This window comes from Nerophis lumbriciformis, linkage group LG06 (assembly GCF_033978685.3).
Source record: "Nerophis lumbriciformis linkage group LG06, RoL_Nlum_v2.1, whole genome shotgun sequence".
NCBI lineage: Eukaryota > Metazoa > Chordata > Actinopteri > Syngnathiformes > Syngnathidae > Nerophis > Nerophis lumbriciformis.
The window spans coordinates 30,732,835-30,738,450 of NC_084553.2; the positions used below are offsets into that span (position 1 = coordinate 30,732,835).

The window sequence follows — 5,616 nt, forward strand, 5'->3', positions numbered from 1 at the left end:
TCAGTTTAGTAACCTTGCTTGCTAACTGGGGCGTTCCTCAAGGCACCCCTTCAAGTCCTCTCCTTTTTGGCAGTTACAAATGTTTTAGTAAAGTGATTTGTGCCCTTTGTCACCGATTCTGTTCATAACTTTTATGGACAGAATTTCTAGGCACAGTCAAGGTGTTGAGGGGATCCGGTTTGGTGGCTGCAGGATTAGGTCTCTGCATTTTGCGGATGATGTGGTCCTGATGGCTTCATCTGGCCAGGATCTTCAGCTCTCACTGGATCGGTTCGCAGCCGAGTGTGAAGCGACTGGGATGAGAATCAGCACCTCCAAGTCCGAGTCCATGGTTCTCGCCCGGAAAAGGGTGGAGTGCCATCTCCGGGTTGGGGAAGGAGACCCTGCCCCAAGTGGAGGAGTTCAAGTACCTAGGAGTCTTGTTCACGAGTGAGGGAAAAGTGGATCGTGAGATCGACAGGCGGATCGGTGCGGCGTCTTCAGTAATGCGGACGCTGTATCGATCCGTTGTGGTGAAGAAGGAGCTGAGCCGGAAGGCAAAGCTCTCAATTTACCGGTCGATCTACGTTCCCATCTTCACCTATGGTCATGAGCTTTGGGTTATGACCAAAAAGACAAGATCACAGGTACAAGCGGCCGAAATGAGCTAACTCCGCCTGGTGGCGGGGCTCTCCCTTAGAGATAGGGTGAGAAGCTCTGCCATTCGGGGGGAGCTCAAAGTAAAGCCGCTGCTCCTCTACATCGAGAGGAGCCAGATGAGGTGGTTCAGGCATCTGGTCAGGATGCCACCCGAACGCCTCCCTAGGGAGGTGTTTAGGGCACGTCCAACCGGTAGGAGGCCACGGGGAAGACCCAGGACACGTTGGGAAGACTATGTCTCCCGGCTGGCCTAGGAACGCCTCGGGATCCCCGTGAAGAGCTGGACGAAGTGGCTGGGGAGAGAAAAGTCTGGGCTTCCCTGCTTAGGCTGCTGCCCCCACGACCCGACCTCGGATAAGCGGAAGAAGATGGATGGATGGATGGATGGATTTGTGTAACTAAGGTGTTGCTTGTTTACTTCAGATGCAGTCAGTTGGCATTTGTTCAACGTCTTTAGTTACTGTATACTAGTGGTGTTCCTCAAGGTTCCATTTTAGGTCCTCTCTTTTTCATCATTTCTGCTATTGAACTAGAGGGCTGTCATAAAAATTATCTTTGATGAAGAGCTTTTTTGCATAAGGTCGTTAAAAACTGCAGAGCGCTCATGTAACTCTGACAAAATAGATAGACCAAAATCAAATGTCCACTGTAGAGGACCCTGGTTCTCCGTAATATACAAAATAAGACTAATAGTGAAGAGAGAAGTCCTTAGCCTTCTGGAAATGCGTCCACCCCACATCCCCCCCAAACAAGTGTCAGCAATGTGGGGTGAAATAACCTCTCAAACACCAATAGTTTAAAAAAGATGGCACATTTATTGCAACATAAATGTTATATACATGTTTTTTCTGTTGAAAAAGACAGAAAATTCAAATTCTCATTGCCGCATTTTTTTGTGATGTGCATTAGCAACACCTTGGAGTTTAACACAAAATGGTTCTCAATCAACAACTAAGAGACGTGTAAATGGATAGTTGGCTCGTATCGAAGCCTTTCTTTTTAACCGGTCGGTAATAACAAAGAGGTTATGGTAAGTAACTGTACATTTTACTATCTAATATAGTAAAATAAAGTAAGAAACTTTTTACTCAAAACTTCTGTTTAAAAAAATCTATAAAGAGTAATGTTTAGAGTTCTAGAAATATTCTTACGGTATTATTGTATAAAAGACTACACTACATTGAAAAATAAGCCAAATGTTTTTTTTTTCTTTCCTCGTTTTGATTTTCCCTTTTCTATATATTATACAAGGGAACGTACGTTGGAAAACAGCAAAGTCTAACTTGGTAAAGAAATAAGAAGAAATGAAGCATGTATATCCATAAAGTTGAATACACACATGTGAATACTGTAATGTACAACAAGGCCACATTCAGAGAGTGGACACACAAAACACAAATAGATTCCAAATGTAAACTTTTGCTGTGGCGTCTTTGATTCAAAATCAAGTCCCTTTTTTTGCACAGAACATTCTCCATTGTGAATGTGGCAGCCTTGTTTAGGATGTATGTGACAGCTACATAAAACACACAAACTAAATGGAATTTAAAACAAAGTCTTAAGACCAAAAGAAAGATTACACAAGCACACGTATACAAAGAAAAACAAAAGAAAGCTATAACCAAAAGACAAAAAACTTATTTTGTTCATTATTGTGCTTACAATGAAAAAAAATGACCAGCAAACTTTATGAAAGGAGCCTGGCTTATTGATATAGAGTAGGGGTAGGGAACCTATGGCTCTCGAGCCAGATGTGGCTCTTTTGATGACTGCATCTGGCTCTCAGATAAATCTTAGCTGACATTGCTTAACACGATAATTAATGAGTAATCCCGCTGATAATCACACTGTTAAAAATAACGTTCAAAATAAAAAACATTCTCATGCATTTTATTCCATCCATCTGTTTTTCTACCGGTTCAACACGTCGCATTATTGGTAAAAAGTATTTTGTTTATTATTGTTTAGCTTCAGAATAACAACGTTATTAAAAAGAATAATATACTTATTATACTCTAAAAATGTTGGTCTTACTTAAAAATGCATGCATTTAGTGGTATTCAGTGTTAAAAAAATATGATATGGCTCTCACAGAAATACATTTTAAAATATTTGGCTTTTTATGGCTCTCTCAGCCAAAAAGGTTCCCGACCCCTGATATAGAGTATACTGTAGCAAAATATAAGTCACATAGAAGCTGCATGAAGTGACTTGTTTACAACCAACCAAACAAATGTAGACGTGCTTTTTGAAGTCATCAGACAAAGCGATAATCAGGCCAGGAGAAAAAGTGGTCGTCGTCGTTTGTTTTTTTAAGCTTGTCCGGTAAATTGATGGCAGATAAAAAAAAACAACAATAAACTGGGTCAATATCAGAACCGACAACATCAATTTGTCACTGCTTACATGAACACTACGGCAATAACATGCCCTTTTCTTGCTGTGACACTAAAACAGGGGTCTTCAACGTTTTCCAGGCCAAGGATCCCCAAACTGACAGAGAGATTGAAGGGACACTTTATGTGTATATCTTGTATACAATGGTTTCGTTTTATAGGCTTAGTTCTCCTCTTTGCTTGTGTTTTTTGGTCGTGTTACAAAATGATCTGTTTTTCCGTTCCAAACATTTCAACTAGCTGCTGACATTGGGCTCTCAGCCAGTTGCGAAGCACCTGACAGAGCCTTGTGATTGGCACAGCAGTGATTGGTGCGGGTCCTCCTTGTTGGAGGGACAGGTGAATAAACCTGCTCGAAATAGTTTATGTGTTGTTTAATGTGTTTGTTACTTAATCAATGTTAAAATGTATTTAAAGACATTTAAATTTGTGGAAAAAATGTAATGATCAAACTAAAATTTCAAGACACCCTTGCAGTACTTTCGCGGAACCCCTAGGAGTCCCAGACCCCTGTTGAAGACCTAAGCACTAGGGTAGACATAAACAGCCCTCCCTCGTTCATCACCGTTAATTGGTTCTGTACATGACTGTGATAAATTAATTTCTGCTAAGTAGGAATAATCCATCCATCCATCCATTTTCTTTACCGCTTATCCTCATTAGGGCCGCTGGTAAGCTGGAGCCTATAAGTAAGAATCATTTATTATAAATCAAATATTTTCATAACTTGAGCAAAACAACTGCTTACGACCTCCGACATGAAATACCACACTTTTGTTACCTTTACACCCTTTTAATCCAATATAGAAATGCTGCCTGAGAATGAGCCAATAAGTGGCCACAATACTGAACTGCATGCTCCGATTGGTTTGGTCTGATCTGGTGGCCAATAATACTGTAATATTGATATTTTTAGTTAATTAATATGTTTTTTATGCTTGAAAATGTTTAATTTAGGACGAATCCTTTTTAGAATATGCTTAAAAAAAATCTGCAATGTGGAGACGCACGATGTGGCAAGGGATGACTATACAGGGAATGCTAAGATATGATGTGTAGTTTTCCCCCCTTATGGAAATATTCTCTAATGTTTGATGATTAAATGGCAGCTTTCAGTGAAACTAGAGTTTGCACACGCAACCTGATCTCAACTAAACAAACAAACTTGTGTGAGGTGTAAAAATGCAGAAAATATAAAAATAAATAGATCCTCTCTTTTTGGAGGGAGGGGCTTTAGTATTTTGCTCATTTCTTATTTTGTACAAACATGCCTTGAAAAAGGCCATAAATTAATTTCCCCCCTCATTTCACCGTAGACTTACCAGGGTTTTGTTGGTTAAAAATGACACTGTCAAACTCACAGGTCATCTGAAAAGCTCATATCTCTTTGAAACGGTATACAATTCCCCTTGAGACATACATGTTGAGCTCATTAACATAATAAATAGAAAGGAAAAAAAGGTTTCTATTACAATGCATTCGTCAATGGAGTTTAGGCACGGGACAACTTCAACATGGAGTCGGAGGAGATTGCAAAGTCTCTGATTGTTCAGAAGCAACACGCTCCGTGCAGATATGTGTGATATGTGCTGGGTTTTAGGGGAGTAATTTGCACATGGACCGCTGGGCTCCTGGTCAGTCACGGGACTGGATTGTGTTAGTCTTGTGGTTTCGCTTCAGGTGGTCTGTCATCCTCCAAAGTGGCATAACAGAGCGTGAGCCCCCCCAATCCCCACCCCTTGTCACTGGGAGGCCAGGTCGCCATCGCACAGACGGGACTAAATGTTTGGGATGTCTTTGATCTGTCAGAGAGAAGAGAAATATTATCATCAGAGGTGGTGCTCTTGGCAACATGAAAACCACATTTACTCTATAGCGGACTTAGGCTGTGAACACACCCACTTTTTGGCAACTATTTCCAACTATAATGAAATATGGTTGTACTGGTGACAGCATCAGGCTTTTGGTCCAGTTTCGGAATAGGTCAGCCAATGCCCAGACCTAAACCCAAGAGACTAGACAAGAGACACTACTACTTAAATATACTAAATGATCAATAATATTAGTTGTATAGAATAGAAATGAAAGAAAAAAGTGCCTCAACAAAGTAGAGTAAGGTCTAGAAGTATTTCTTCTTTTTTTTTTTTTTAAATGTTGACCAACATCCACAATCCCTTTGTGAGACAACATTATATCTTTCTCTTTTGTATGGGTTTTTAAACAGTGAAAAACTGTATTTAAATGTGTGTGTGTGTATATATATACATATATATATATATATATATATATATATATATATATATATATATATATATATATATATATATATATATATATATATATATATATATATATATATATATATATATAAATACTGACTGTGTGGGTTCCCTCCGGGTACTCCGGCTTCCTCCCACCTCCAAAGACATGCACCTGGGGATAGGTTGATTGGCAACACTAAAATTGGCCCTAGTGTGTGAATGTGAGTGTGAATGTTGTCTGCCTATCTGTGTTGGCCCTGTGACGAGGTGGCGACTTGTCCAGGGTGTACCCCGCCTTCCGCCCGATTATAGCTGAGATA

The 5,616-nt window shown here is 40.0% G+C and overlaps 1 protein-coding gene across 6 annotated transcripts in view; it reads right to left on the reverse strand.

The window, feature by feature from the left end:
- Positions 1 to 1,434: 1,434 nt before the first annotated feature.
- The window catches only part of tcf12 (transcription factor 12), a 213,542-nt gene continuing 209,360 nt past the window's right edge, over positions 1,435 to 5,616 (reverse strand). For all 6 annotated transcript variants that reach the window (XM_061964095.1, XM_061964092.1, XM_061964094.1 and 3 more), the window contains one exon: positions 1,435 to 4,837. The gene's annotated coding sequence lies outside the window, so the exon portion shown is untranslated. The remainder of the gene's footprint in view (positions 4,838 to 5,616) is intronic.